This window comes from Pleurodeles waltl, chromosome 8, assembly GCF_031143425.1.
Source record: "Pleurodeles waltl isolate 20211129_DDA chromosome 8, aPleWal1.hap1.20221129, whole genome shotgun sequence".
Taxonomy (NCBI): domain Eukaryota; kingdom Metazoa; phylum Chordata; class Amphibia; order Caudata; family Salamandridae; genus Pleurodeles; species Pleurodeles waltl.
The window spans coordinates 936,176,263-936,193,069 of NC_090447.1; positions in this window are offsets into that span (position 1 = coordinate 936,176,263).

The window sequence follows — 16,807 nt, forward strand, 5'->3', positions numbered from 1 at the left end:
CATTAAATATGATTAACTATTAACTATGTTTTTTTGTCAAAAAGGGTATTGATTGAGTAAAGAATATGTTACAAAATTCTACAAGGAAGCAAATATCCTTACGCCATATTATGACACACACACACCAATCCGACAGACTACAGCCACATACACAAATCCACCAGCCCAAAGGTCTGTGATACAGTGGCGACACAAACACCCATATCATAACGCCAACAAAACAACGCCCATCACATTATGACCCATGAATCACCATGACGGACATTCAATGGCGGTAAACCATTGGTGGTTCATACTGCCGCGCTCAGAATGGACACTCACATACAAATCAACACTACATTGGCCAATACCAAAAACACACACCTGACACTGATACACATACCACACCCACCCACCCACAGCACCATAAAACACACACCACATTACCCACATCCCTTTACAAACAAGGAAGACAGAGCTTTGGTGGAAAATCATGGACATGGTGAACGCCGTGGGACAGCACCCAAGAACAAGGGATGATGTCAGGAAGAGGTGGAATGACCTACGGGGGAAGGTACATTCCATTTCAGCAAGGCACCAGCTCCCCATACAGAGGACTGGAGGAAAACCCCCTCATATTCCCTCACAGCTCACAGCATGGGTAGATCAAGTCTTAGCAATACTGCACCCTGAGGGACTTGCTAGAGTAGCCGGAGGACTGGACACTGGTAAGTCAATATTTACTACTTATCACCCCCATACCTGCATGCCATCATACCCCCTCACCATGTATGTATGTATGTATGTATAGAGTATTTGATAAAGCGCATTTCGACCGGAGGTATCAAAGCGCTAATGTTAATATGTATACTTTCCTTTGTTTCACAATAGTCTTTTGAAAACAAATTTCATGGAATCCACAATTTCTATTAAATGGTGAACCAGAACTCTGTATTGTCCATACGGTTCCCAACCTTAAATTGGCATGACGGAGCTCAGCTCTCTTCCTTTTCTGCTTATTGTTCAAGTTGAACAAAGGAAAGTATACATATTAACATTTGAATCGGTTTGGATGGTTTGATTTATTTGTAATGGAGGTTTGGTTCAATAAGTGTTGGGAGCATATTTGTTAGTCTTGAAGAAGGTGGTGAAAGGACTCAAAAGACCACCGAAACGCATTGATGCTATATGACATTGCTGGACCTATAGGAGCAGGCCTGAATCGAACAAGGATTGGTGACAGAAATCGGTTGGCCTAAATCTACCATAAATGGGACTGTTTAACCACAATAGACAATTGTAGATGTCTTTTTTTGTCTCCCTCGTGTTGGATTTTATTGTTTATATGTGATCTTTTTATTAATATTTTTTTTTGTTTTGTGATTGTTGTGATATTGGGTTTCAATCATATGGGTTTGTATTATTAAATTATGATTATTAGATTCCTTTACTCTGAGATTGATCATTTGAGAGTTTGATTATTTGAGTTTGTGGGTGACTGTTTTTTCCCTTGGGGGAGTTTTATTGTTTCACTGTAACATTCCTGCTGCCAAGCCCACTGCCACTTGGAAAGAACCATTTGCCAAGAAATGGAGCACTGATAGTGCTTGCACAAGAGGGGGATCCCAGTCAGATGACAGATAGCTGATGTCAGGTCTGGCTCTATTTGGGCACACAGCTCTGTGATTGTGGCTCTGTCCAGTTTATAGGTGAGGATAATGTGCCTGTCCTTCACTGTAGCCAAGTCCACAAAGGGTCTGCACACGGGGTTATGTATCCACCTCCTCTTCATCCGCAGTGGTAGGTATCTAAGGGACAAACGAGTGAGTAGGCTGTCACAATTTGAACAATGGAACCACAACTTCAGTGTACATGGTGCATTTATGTTATGGGACAGTGGGAATGGCGAGTTATGTGCTAATCTAGTCTCTGACACAGTTAATGTTGATATGACAGTTGTCCCCCCCTTGAAATGTCGACCGCCTGTCCTGTATGTAGAAACAGGTGTAAGTGAGGTAATTATGCTGACTTTGGGTGTCATGGCGAAAGGCGGTCTTGCACCGCCGTGCAATTCCTCAATGGATAATATTGGGCTCTATGGAGTACAGCGGCCAATGAGTATCTGCGCTGGCGGTGTGGACATGACCACCATCTTCTATCTGATTCCCCACTTGTTTCCTGACCTTCAACAGGAGTACACCTACACTGTGTGTGCTGCTGTGACCTGTGTCTGGAACCTACCATGGCCCTTGTGACCAGGGAAAGGGCCCCTGCCTTCACTTCGGAGGAGTTGGAGCGACTGGTGGATGGGGTCCTACCCCAGTACAGACTGCTATATGGGCCTCCAGATCAACAGGTGAGTACACATTGGGCACGATCCATGTGGGAAGGATGCATGTGAGTGCAAGCATCATGTCATCGGGGGCGGGGGGAATGTCTTGCGGTGGTGTACATGGTGTGCGCTGGGCGATGTGTGTGCCAATGGTAATGGAAACGGGATTGGTGGGCCATATGTGTGATAGGCTAGACTGTTTGTTTAATGGTGTTCTCCTGTCTGTATTGCCTCTGCAGGTCAGCGCACATCAAAAGAAGGGATTATGGCATGCCATCGAAAAGGAAGTGCAGACCCTGGGGGTCTATGGCAGGTGGAGCACCCACTGTCGGAAAAGGTGGGAGGACCTGAGAAGCAAGGCACGGAAGACCACGGAGGCCCAGGTGGAAATGGCCTCCCAATGAAGAAGGGGTGCCCGTCGGAACCTGACCCCCCTGATGGCCCGCATAATGGCAGTGGCCTACCCAGAGCTGGATGGGCACTTAAGGGAATCACAACAGACACGAACTGGTGAGTACAGTGGGTAGTATTCTATAATTTGGCAGGTGGGGTGGGATCCGGGTGGTGGATGTGAGTTAGTGGGTGCCCCTAAGGCCAGGCCTGACATTGCAGAGTGGGTCAACTCTTGGGTAATGGGTGTATGGCAAATGCAGGTAACCTAGCTTGTTAGCATTCCATTTCAGGCAGGGCTTTGTGGGTACCAGGAGGGGTGCAGCTGGCAGTGTTTGGCCTTCATCTTGCCATAGCATCTAGCCAAATCACTGGCAGTGCAATGCATAGTGCTCAAGCCTGATCCCTGTGTGTGACGGTGTTGTGTATGCCAACTGTGGTGTTGGTGCAACAATTGACCCAGTGTTTCCTTTTTCTCTCTCCCCCCTTTTTTGTTCTGTCATCCTGTTCAAGTGTGCATTAGCATCATCTGGCTGAGGAGCAGGGGCACCGGCGACAGAGGGAGCTGCATCCCACAGGACCCTGGAGGCAGAGTCCACCGATGCCAAGGGAACCAGTGAGGTGGAGGGCGAGGGGAGCACCACGGCAGAGACAGGAGATGAAAAGAGACTCAGATACCTCCTCCGATGGAAGCTCCCTGGTGTGGCGGACACCTCTGTGACCACCCCAGCTGCAGGTACAGAATCCACCCCCTGTACCAGCACCACCCTCTCAGTAGCTCCTCATCGAGTTGCCCGTGCCCGCTCACCCTTGAGGGTGGGCATCTCCTTCGCCCCAGGCACCTCATACTCTGCCCCAGTGAGCCCTGCTGCCCTGAGTGAGGAGGCTGTTGAGCTCCTGAGATCCATCTCTGTAGGGCAGTCAACCATTTTGAATGCCATCCTGCAGCTGGCATCCCAGATGCAGCAATGCAATGCATTCCTGGAGGACATCCACGGTGGATTGACGACCCAACAGAGATCGATTCAGTCTATGGCCTCCTCTCGGATGGCTGCTATTGTCCCTGTTTCCACTGTCCCCCTTCCAACTACCACTTCCCAGTCCCAGTCTCCTCAACCCCATCCCATCCGCACATATTGACAAGCATGCACACAAGACAACACCCAAGAGTGGCACAGTCAAACACAGGCACCACATTTCATTCCACAAGAACTCGCAAACAACAGACAGTTGCAAACACAACCGCATCCACTGCCTCCACTGCCTCCCACTCCTCTTCCTCCTCCACCTCCCTCTCAGTCACATCCACACTCACACCTGCATGCACTGCACCAGCATCCACCAGCAGCATCACCACACCAAGCAGAACACACACCCCACTAGCAAACACCTCCACAACATCCATGCATGCTTCCCCTGTGTACTCACCCATCCTGTCTGCCTCCCTCCTAAAGGACACAAACGCAAGCACTCACACACCCAACAGCCATCCACCTCACATTAGCATACTGCCCATGCACCTGAACCCAAATCCAGCAGACATACACCTACTACAACCACTCCCTCAACCTCCACTCCCATCCCTCCTCCCGCCCCACCGTCCCTAAGAAGCTTTTCCTTGCCCAGCTTGACCTCTTCCCTCCTCCTACCCCGGTCCTGCCCGTAAGCACAGGGTCCCAACAACCCAGCCCAGCACTTCAGCCAAACAATCCACGCGGACATTGGTGACACCACCTAGCCCTGGTGGCAAGTCAGTGAAGGATCCCACTCCACCTGCCAAGAAGGGAAATAATCCCACACCTCCTGTCATGAAGGGGAAGGAGCCTGCACCTCCTGCTTTAAAGGGGAAGAAGTGCTCAACTCCTGTCGGGAAAGCTAAGGAACACATACAACCTGCCATGTAGGGGAAGAAGCCCTCAACCCCTTCCACGCAGGGTAAGGATTCCACACCCCATGTTATGAAGGGGAAAAAGCTCTCTACTCCAGTGGAGGTTGTCAGGGTGACACCTCCACCACCACCACCACCAGTGGTCACGGGCCCCCACCGCCAGATGAGGAAGGGCATCACTCACCACCAGCAGAGGCTGCCCAGGAGGCCCCTCCAGCTGCCACCAAAGTGCAGCCATCACCACGAGCAGAGGCTGCTCATGAGGTACCTCCATCTGCCACCAACATGCAGTCATCACCACCAGCAGAGGCTGCCCAGGAGGCACCTCCATCTTCCACCTACGTGCAGCCATCACCACCAGCAGAGGTTGCCCAGGAGGCAGCATCACCTGCCACCAATGTGCAGCCATCACCACCAGCAGAAGCCATGTAGGCCACCCTCCAGGGGCTGCTGTACGAGGGCCCCCCTCCAGAACCAGTTGGAAAGTCGCCCACTCCAGAGACTGTGGCCTTGCACTCCCCAGCAGAGAGAAATGGGCATGGAGCCCCCTCCCGAACCAGTGTGAAAGTCACCCCCTCCAGGGACTGTGGCCTTGCATTCCCCAGCAAAGAAAAATGGGCATGGAGCCCCCTCCAGAACCAGTGGGAAAGTCACACACCTGGAAGACTTTGGCCTTGCACTCCCCAGCAAAGATAAATGGGAATGAAGCCTCCTCCAGAACGAGTGGAAAGGTCACCCACCTGAGAGACTGTGGCCTTGCACTCCCCAGCAAAGAGAAATGGGCATGGAGCCCCCTCCAGAACTAGAGGGCTTATTCTCGAGTTTGGCTCAGGTGCTCTCCACCCCCATCTCCCTGATGTGCCTTCCCACTTGCAAACTGATGCCCCTGTAGAGTTCTATCCGGATGAAGTCAGGATTCAAGTTGGGCCTTGGACTGGGCCCTGTTGCCATGTGGGTCATATGTACATTGGACTGGGCAGTGTCCCTTTGTGTACATTTGTACATATCTGTTTCATGGACAATTCGATTATTTATTAGCTGTTGATATCAATACATTCACCTTGGCACATTCTTGTTGTCCTTTAATTATTCTTCTGTGTATCTGGTGCAAATTGTTTTTCGTGTGCAGCTGGTTGTCTGTATGTGTGTCGGGTGTGTGCTGTGTGTGTGTGTGTGTCACTCTTGGTTTCCTCCATCCCTCCCTTGTGTGCTAGATGGCTGTACTCACCGTCATCGTCTTCGTCGGCATTGGTGTTCCAGGTGGAGCATAATGTAGAAGAGCATCAGAAAGACTTGCATTTTGGGTTTCATGTCGGTGTTGTTATTCCTTTTGTGTCCGATGGTAAGTCTTTTCTCGTCTGTGATGCATTTTGGCCAGGCTTTTGATGGCATTGGCAAAGCCCCTGAAAATGTGGCGGATTGTAGTGTCTTAATATGGGGGGGGCGGTACTTTGTCTTCTGCCTGGCTGTTGACCGCTACTAGTGTGGTGAGTGTTGTTTCAGCCCTGCCGGTTGGTGTGGTACATTGGCTATTTATGAGAGTTATCACCTCCAAAGTCATAATTTGGCAGTAGTTACCGCCAGCCTGTTGGCAGTATTACAGCCACTTTACCACTCACCGCCAAGGTCATAATGAGGGCCAATGTGTCTAAAATAGAGTCCATATTCATTATAATGTTGAAATCCTTTGTCACTTCCATTAGATAGTCAACCTGAGTCTTTGAATGTCTATGCTTCACCATCTATTTCAACATTTTCCCTACAAATTCAATCTCTTCATAGATTTTGTGTCTTGCCCAAATAACATTGAGGATACTCCTTTTCAAGTAATAAAGGTAATAATAAGTAATTGCCATTTAAATAGTTTTTACTCTATTCACATGTCAACCTGTCTAGCTGATTCTGTCACATGTCACTTGTATGTTCTGCTTCTAATGCTCCATTCCTTAAATGTCCAAAAGGTCTTTTTTATTATTTATAGGGGCCAGATGGGCTGCTATTTTGGAATCTGCTAAATCAAAAGATACTTCCAGGTTTTGGAAATTAATAGCTGAAAACTGTGGAGACTCCGCCTCTGTACCTGGCACATCAATTCTTCCCACAGCCTGGGTTGAGCACTTTGGCCAATTATATGCAGGTCCATCTGAGGCTCTTTTCAGGCCCCTTGACGTTCCAACATTCCAAGATGTTACCCCAATCATATTCACCTTAGCTGAAACAAGTGCTGCTATAGATTCACTAAATTGGGGAAAAGCTCCAGGTCCTGACAAGATTTCGGGCGACTTATACAAGACAAGACCTGACATATGGGCTCCTTATCTAAACCGAATCTGCAATGCAATCGCAGCAGGAGCCCCTATCCCTTACTCATGGAAAGGGGCTGAGATAGTTCCCATCTTTAAAAAAAGGAAGCCCTAATATTCCAGCAAATTATCGCCCGATCAGTCTCCTGAACAATTTTCAAAAAATGTACGCTAAACATCTTTTGTGCCACCTCGACGAATGGATCTTGGAATCTAATGCCTTATCTGATCTTCAAGAAGGGTTTAGACCTGCTCTGAGTACCATTGATCAAGTCTTGAGATTCCTGGCAATTAAATGGAAGAATGTGGATTTTGGGGGGGGGGGAATCTGTATGTAGTCTTCATAGACCTGAGAGCTGTGTTTGATTTGATCCCCAGGAACATGCTATGGTCGACACTTTCTAATATGGGGGTCCCTCCAGGTCTTTTGAACCTCATTACCCGACTTCATGACAACACCTATGCTCTAATTAGATGTGGTAAGGAGGGTGAGTTGACAGATTCTGTGGCTATCAACAGAGGTGTCGGGCAGGGGTGTGTTCTAGCTCCTACTCTTTTTTTGCTTTATATTAACAATTGTATCCGTTATCTGGAGAATTGCACAAATGACTCGCCCAAATTAGCTGGGACAAAAATCCCCTGCTTATTGTACGCGGACAATACAATCCTGTTAGCTAAGTCACCCATGGGGATCCAAAGTTTGGTTAACCAATTTTGCGTTTTCTGTAAGGATTTTGGGCTTGACGTTAATGTTAAAAAGACAAAACTTATGATATATTGCACTTCAAGAAAACGTCCACGTCCCAGAATTGAAATGAATTCAGTCCCGCTTGAGAAAGTGGAAGAGTTTGACTATCTGGGAATTAGATTATCGACCACAGGAAAATGGGAGGCAGCCATTGATAAAGGGGCACTTATCTTCAGCCAAAGAGGTGGGGCCCTAGTACGTAGGTCTAGAAAGGCACCAAGTTCCCCTTTGATCACAAATTGCCGAGATCTATAACGCCCAAATTCGTGTGGCGGCCCTGTATGGAGCGGAACTCTGGGGATTACACAGAAGATTGGATATTTTACAAACAAAAGAAAACAATTTCCTCAGACAGGTCTCTCGGTTAGGGGCAGGTACCCCAATGATTCCTCTCAGGCTCGACTTAGGTTTAAACAGCATCAAAACCATAGCGGCCCTGAGATCGCTTTACTATTAGATCCGACTTTGGAAAACTGCCAAACTCGAACCTTACAGGGCAGCGGTGAGGGAACTTATAGCCATTCCCCAGGGCCCAATTAAAATCCAATGGTTGCAGGAGATGAAATCTGCCTTGGTTAAAATAGGTTTCTCCCACTACTGGGAACACCCGGAATTGATTCCCAATAATGCGAAACAACTTGTTAAAAGAAGATACTGGGAAAAAGTTAATGAAGATCTAGTGTGCCAAAACGGGCTGGGCAGGTTAACAACAGAATTCCTCCAATCCAAACACGAACCCTGGCCCGAGACTTTTTTGAACCTCCCTATGCCACCTTATGCTGCTGCCCTCTATCTACAGCTCAGATATGGTTCCCTGCCTATTAATGATTATATGGCCCACTGGTCAACCAGAGACCCCTCAACTGACAGATGTATATCTTGCCCTCTTTATAAAGAAACAACTGAGCATATTTTGTTTTTCTGCCCTCTATATAAGAGTCCTAGAGGAAAGTGGATTATCCCCCTCTGTAAAAACTTATTACTGTTGGATAGAGCCAATGCCATCAGAATATGCAAATATGAAACATCCACATTGGTAGCTTCTTCAGTTTCCAAATTTTTATCAGAGGCTTGGTGTATACGTCGCAAGCATATTTCCGTGAAGGGCCCTTAGAGCTCTAAGCCATGCTCCTGTTTGTTTACAGAGGGAGATTTTAATAAGATTTTAACAAGATTTATATTCTTTCGTCTCTCTTCCTATTTTTTTAAACATGCCATATACTGTGCCATTATTTTGAAACTACTACTTCGTATGTGTCACTTTTTTATGGGCAGTCAAAATGCTAAATGACTCCTATGCCATGGGAGAAAACTCAATTGGCAAGGATATTTTTTTATTTTTTCAAAATCAAAATCCTACTTTGGGATTTTGTTTTTGAGAATAAAAAAAATTAATGTTAGACATACTGCTCCACCATGTTGACGGAGCCCTCTGTCAAACCATCAAAGCAGTTACTGTAAATGCTATTTATGTCTGCTAGGCAGGCAGACATCTCTAAATTTGGGGAGTCGGTACTGCCTCAGGGCAACAGAGTACTTTAATCAATATCCCTGATGGAATAAATAAAATAAGTAACATTTAAATCAGACCACTAAACTCCTTTTCTATTGGATTGATTTCATAATGTGAGTTTATACTGCACTATTTAGAGGCACTCATCAGAAGTATATTTTGAATTAAACATGATGTTTTTTACTTCACTGTCTTCAAATGTTCTGGTGTTGTCCCAACATACAGGGATATATATGCTCTGGATTAAGAAGCCAGTTACTGACAGTGGGTTGTGCACTTTATATATATTGAAGGGTGCCAGAAGGGAGCTAGACGACACTACTGGAATTGATAATCCAGGAAACAAGTTTGCTTTGATTTTATTTGACTCTTTTAGACATGGACGTGTTCATGCGATATACACTGGGGATGTTCTCATTTTTCAGTGAGGAAATAAATGGACAAAGCAAGGTTGGGGTTCTGAGGAGAAATATAAACAAACAGATGCCATAACTAACATATTATCTTCTTTTGGCCCTCACTGACAGGCCCAAATAAGGAAATGGTTGAAATATCTGTGGATTAGGAAAAGAATAAAAATTTCAATTATGCAACTTATTTAATGCTGGTTCTAACTAAAATTGATTAAGTGTGTTATCTAATTTTATCACCATTTATACATTTAGAAAAGTAAACATACATTTTCTATTATTGTGAATGTATTATTTTCAACAAAATAACATTATTGCATGGTCTTTTTTGGCTCTTAAATCTAGTACTCAAATATTCATCCATGTATCAGGGCTGACAACACTCACGGCCTGATTCGCTAACTGCATTTTGTAGTTCTACAATAGTACCAAAAAACATACTTGAAAGTGCTATTCACAAACTGCACTTTTGTAGTGACTTACAATTTTGAGTACGTCTACTACATTTCTCTGTTCACGAATTGCACTTTTTTAGTAACCTACACTTTCATAGTAACTTACACTTTTGGAGTAAGTCCCTACCTCCATTATTTTCCATAGTAGGGTGTTGCTGTGCCTGTGGTGGGTCACGTGTAGTGCTGGACTTACTAGAAATATGTAAGTTACTACAAAAATGCATTTGAGAATACAGAAAAGTAGAAACTTTCTCAAAACTAAAAATAGATGTGTTTAATTTAATGCATTTATTGTTATTGTTGTTATTTTCATAATTATTGTTATACATTTGTAATAACAAAGATTTTTAGGGTAGTTTTAAAATTCAAGATATGTTGTTAAATATTGTATAATTAAACTATAAAAATATACTATTTTATATATATTTTAACTTCAATTTGTATTTATTTATATTGTTGTCCTATTTCAAATATTTGTTTTTTATTTAACGTTATTTCCTGTGAGTTTCATTTTAAGTTGCTGCCTCTATTATTCTCTATGGTAGGGTGCTGCAGTTCCAGTGGTTGACCAAGTGTAGTGCCGGATTTACTATGAAAGTACTATGAAAGTGTGTTATTACAAACGTGTAAGTGACAACAAGAGTGCAGTTTGTGAATATAGAAAAATAGTAAACTTACTCAAAAATGTATTGTTACTCAGATGTGCAGTTTGTGTATCATGCCCATAATATCTATCACACATGCTCCGCTGTTCTCCCTCTTAGATCTATACATTTGATTATGACAATTGATTTTTCTTTTTTGATTAAAGAGGCTGCAGCAGCAAAACTCTTAAGAATTGATCTTGGGACTTTTAGACACTCGTCTTCAAGCAGTAAAGGAGAGCACAATTCGACAGAAGAGTTAAAAGTATCTAATTGTTCCTGCATGTAGTTCACCGTAATGTAGTAAAATCATTTAATTTAGATGCTGTAGAGACTCTTGCCTTAACATTAGGTGTGGACCTTAATGTGGTCAGTACTCCTACGGCAGCAGTGGCTGAGGTTGTCCAGATAAGTTGCTGCTGTGGTCCCTGCTGTTGTGGAAGCTGTGATATACTTTCTGACCACTTTTCTGTGCTTGCTGCTGTGGTTCCTGTTGTGGCAGCTATTGATCCTGTTGTAGTGCTAGATGAGGTAAAGCTGTTGATACTGCTGTGGTCCTTGAAGATGTTGCATCTCCTGTCACTCTTAAGATCCCGCTGTAGTGTTAGCTGGTTTGGTGGCAGCAGTCCCTGCTGTGCAACTAGCTGTTTTTGCTGCCATGGTAGCAGCTATGGTAGACATAACGAAAACAGTAACATTTGTTTTGTACTGGTAGCCAAAGCATTAGAATCCATATGAGATTTCCCACTTAAGTACAATTGTGTATAGAACTAATGTAGAATATTATAGAATGCTGTCCCAACTGTCACTGTGATTATTGGTTGCTACTCTTTGCTGCCAACTTTGCATACATAGACAATTAATTGCAAAGTATTTAGCTTTCTGTGTATTAAAGAATGTTTCAATTTTCAAAGTAAGCACTGACTAAACAATGATTTATTCAGTTTTATTAAAGACATTGCTTACTTCAGAGTTTCCAACCCATCTCTCCTCCCTAATGGACCCATGAACTACTCTGCCATCACCACCTTTACAATTAATTTTCACATCAAACCAAGTGAGCCGTGGCTGCTTTTCACCCCCAAAAAAGTATTTGCAGTCAAGGTGACACACTCTGGCTAAGTTAAATAAATGTGAAGTGAATGTCATTGTAATATGCCAAAATGTAATCCATAAACATAGTGTTTTATGTTAAATGCTGTGTAACACACATTCATCATGGTAAATGAGAATGCTTCTATGATACATATCTAATAACAGGATCTGGGACTCCTCCGCAACCACAGATTTTCCAATTAACATTACACAGAACAGAGAACAATGACTAACAATTTAATTTTAACTTTCATTATCTAACAATGACTTCCACAAAAGAGGCCATAGCAGCTTGTTGCTGAAGAAAGAAGCTAATATGTTTTCATCTGCACAGCAATGACATAATTAAACACACTGTTAATATTAAGAAATGATAAGAATACTTGCAGTGTATTTTCATTTCATATGTTCATGAAACTAGGTACAGCATATTAATATAATTTGTACATAGTGCTTCAGACGTTTTGTATTTTCTCACTTGACTTTGACATTCACTGTTTCAAAGGAAATCTTGGACATGACAGTCATAATTTCCTATTAGACTGTCAGTGAAAATATGTATTTAATATATTGGAGTGCTATTCACTCACATTCACTTCATAATTTATGAAGCACTCAGCATTAATTGAAAACAATGAATGTCCCTATAATGCTTTTAAACATTATTGGGAGGATGATATATGTCATTGCTGCATAGATTTGAACTGTAGTCTGTACGTGTTGTGTAAAATTACACTTATTGGCCCAGGATTCACACATTCTGGGGCAGATTTTGCAAAAGGTTGTGTCACTTTTGCTGCATGTAATGGGGTGCAAAATGATGGAACTCTTAAGCTTGTTTTATCAGTGTACACAAGGCCACCTTGTACGGCTGAGAGAGGCTTGATGAAGCCAGATCAACACAATTTTTTGTGTTGCATTACTCTGCCCCATGGAGGTGTTCCATAGGTAATGCGTGGGTGTTCCCAACCAACACCCATATATTGGGATGCATTCCCAGATTTACCATAATTGGTAGACCTGTGAATGCACCAAAACCTCTATGTCTCCCCAGGTGAGGCATAAAGAGGAGAAATATGTTTATTTCTCCTCAATACTTCCTCCATATGTGCTGCATTCTGTAGCACACACAGAAAGAGCAAAATGCCTCGGGGGATTGCCTTTGTGCAGGACGGTTCCCCATCCTGAACAAAAACAATCCTGCATACAACACAGGCCCCCTGTGAGCCATGGTTCAAGGGTTGCTGCGTTGCCACTAGCCAGAACATTGTGCACCAGCGCAGGGAAAAGCCAGGAATATGTCATACAATTTAAGTACAACACATTCCTGCTCTTTTCCTTTTACACAGGCAGCACAGCAAGGTGGCTTGCTGAGGTTAACTTTGTGCCTTCTTCATAAATATGCCCTTTTGTATTAATCAGCAATTGTACAAAACTGCACTACTTGAGTGAAAGAAAGCACATAGTCCCAGGCAAAGTCACAAGAAAGTCTCAACCTTGTGCCTAATTCGCTTTAACTATTTAATTTAGAGAAATTTGAAAATTGAAATTTAACAAAAGGTACTCTCAGCCAACAATGCAGAAGTATAATTTCCTTTCACTCAAAAAATATAAAAAGAGAAGAAGAAAAAGAAAATATGTCAAAAACTTCTTTACTGTTTACTCTAAATAGCCTTTAATTCAAGCCCCTTGTTTAGGAGCAGTGTTGCTGTAGTAAGCTGTTACTGTGAGTTTTGTGAGGGCTCTCTCCCAGGTTTCTACTTTGTCCCTCAACAGTGCATGAAGTAGGTCTAAGGGCCTAATTACAAAGTTGTCAGTCCTGGGGCCGCCATGATCATGGCGATGGTCACCCTTCCACTGTGTTGGTGGTCGGACAACCGTATTACGATGTATGTGGTTACATAGAAGAAAGACTGCCATGGTCCCACTGACAATGCCAGCAAATCTAAACCACGGCATTGGCAAGGTAGGCCAATGCGCCTGCCAGAGGTTGGACCGCCAATACAACTGCTGATCCAATTACGATGTGGCGCTCCACTGACATGACTGTGGCGGTCCATCCACCATATCTAAGCAAGCAGGAAGAGAGCCATAAAAGACTGAAACTCACCTGAACTCAGCTTTGCACATCAGGTGCCTCCATTGAGCTGATTGTACACACACTGCTGCTGCTTGTGCTGCTAGATGATGCACAAAACCCATGCCATTGTGGACGCAACTGACGGTAAGCCAAACACCTGTTACTAACAACTCCACAGCAAATCGATGCCTAGCATGGGCTCTGTGGTCCATTTGCCAAACATATTTTGTGTGCCCCTGTCGGAGTACTACACAACGTACGAACCAATTACAGCCCTATGATGCCCCCTTTGGCTAGATCATTGACACTGAACAGGCACACTCTTCTAAAATTGAAATGTGTGCACAATCAATATTCTGGGAAAGTGATGTGTCCATAATATTGTTCCACACAACAGCAACTCATAAAAGGAATGCCTCTACCAGGGGGACCCCTGGAAGACTGGTGCCCTGGGTCACCTACTACTCTGCACATCCCTCAAACCACTATCTGCACAGGGACTGTGGCTCAGCCAATAGTATAACCAAGAGGCATGCATATGGGAGAAATGTGTAAGTGCAAGTCATGAAAGCAAATACTGCAGTAACAGCATAGGCCACACATTTAGTTAATGTAGATGTAAGGTACACACATGAAAATCGACACTTGTCTATTTAATGTATACACAGGTATGACAACTGAACACCCTAGATGTGTGGACAAACACATCTCTAGCTTGCACACATTAAGCAAATGTCCAACCTACATCATAGGTAGAAAGGAAACCCAATTGATTTTGACATTGACCAAACCAAGATTAAATACTTACCATATGAAATACCACCCAATGCAATGTCAGCCCCAATAAGATTACATTCCACATATCCATCCATTTTATATTTCCCCTTGTCCTGGGGGAATCCATCACTGGTATCAAGGTCAGGTCATACCAACCACATCAAATAGATCACCAATAAGAGTAAAACAAACACAACTGTAGTCACACATCCCAAAATATCCATGAACATCAAAATGGTAGAAAGTAATGGCAGGACTAATGTGTAAAAAGACTAGCAACCTTTTTTATGTTTTAACAAATAAACACATGCATGTTAGACCAATGGCCAGTTCAACAGTAATATTATTTGTCCAGCACACTGCTGTGCCACTTAACTTGACTCTCAGATCATTGTCATGGGAACTTCAATAGGAAGGAGCATGTAGTGGGCAGTCCAGTCAACTCAATTATGTCCTTTTGGAGGGGGGCTCGGTTTTGGGATGGGTGGGTTTGGTTTAGGGAGGGGTGGGCCTGGGTTTGGGAGCAGCATCCCCTTTTTGGCTTTCTTAGCAGGTATGACTGGGTACTGTGGGGGGATCGGGTCTGACAGAGGAGGACTTGGGTGTGGGAGGGATGGGTTGGGGCTGTACGGTGTCCCATTGGCTTCGTAAGGGGCTGGTTTTGACAAGGGTAAGAGCAAGGGCAAACAATAGACTTTCTTTAGAGAAATGGGTAGGGTTTCACAGAAGGATCAGGGGTTGGTATATTCAGGAAGTTAAAGTGTCAGGTATGTGTGTGTTGTGGGTGTTGATGTCTGTGTGTCTGATGTATGAGGATTGTGTTTTGTAAGTGTCTGTTGTGTGGGTGAGTGTGGGCATTCAAGTTTCTTTGAGGTGTGCAATGTGGATGTGCTGGGTAGGCTGAGAGTGGGGAAGGTGTCTGTTGGTGTGGGTGTGGTGTCTGGGGGTATGGTGGGAGTGGTGGATGTGTCTTTGGGTATGGTATCTGGGGGAATGGTGGGGATAGTGGATGGGTATGTGGGTGTGGCTATGGTGTCTGCAGGTATGGTGGGCATGGTGGTAGTTATGAGCCCAGTGTGTGTTTGCATGATTGTGTGTTTTGTGGTATTTTGTTCAGGTGTGCTGCTTGGGTCTGTTGAGGTGTGTGCATGCTTATGCATGAGTGTGCTTGGGACAGGTATGGGAATAAGGAAATTGGATGGGGAAGAGGCAGGTGGTTAGGTGGAAGTATGGGATGGGTGGAAGGCTGCCATGAGTGAGAAGGCCAGAGCCTGAAAACATCCCTACACTTGGATGGCATTCATTAGCGGTCTCTTACCCACAGAGATGTTCACAGGAGGTAAATAGCCTCCTCACTCAGGGCAACAAGGGGAACAGGGGCAGGGGTCAGATGCCTGGAGTGAAGGAGGCAGCTTCCCGCTTGGGGGGTGGGCCAGGCCAACTGGGTGGGGAGCAACAGGGAGGGTGGAAATGTTAGTGGAGGTGGCAGACAAGGAAGGTGCAGGAACTGATCCTGCATATTCCGCCACTACTAGGGAGTGTCCGCTGGAGCTGGAGTCAAATGACGACAATGTTGAGTTGGTCTGCCCAGTGACTCTCCCCACACCCTCTGGGCCACTGAGTCCGTTCGTGCCTGTGACCAGCTGCTTCCCCACAGATGTCGTCCCTGTCTCCTCCACTTGCCTGAATTGATGCTGGAATTACATATACAAACATGTTTATTACAGGTACCAGAACACATTTGCAACAGTAAGGAACACAGAACATTACTATACTATACAGTAGACCATAGCTACAAGGTCCACCAAAGTGGCTTCAACATTTACAAGGCCACATGCATGCATGCTACATGAATTGTAAACAGTTGTCCACTGTAAAGTTAGAATCATAGACAAATGAAACAATTGCATTAGTGAATTTGTGCAATCACAATACCCATGTAACAAGTAGAATACCTTGTCACATTGAATGGTTTGGGTCTTGTAGCATAACTCAGTTATTATTCCTACTAATTCCACACATGGTCCTGAAATCTACAAATGTTCATATACATCATACATCATGATGAAATGATGGTTAACTAATACAGCTATGTTGCAGCAAGATGTACGGCAGCTCGAAGAAAGTGAAATGGAACAACTTGTGTCACACTGTAGAAACTTCTCAATTGTAACTCCCTAATATGTCTATTGT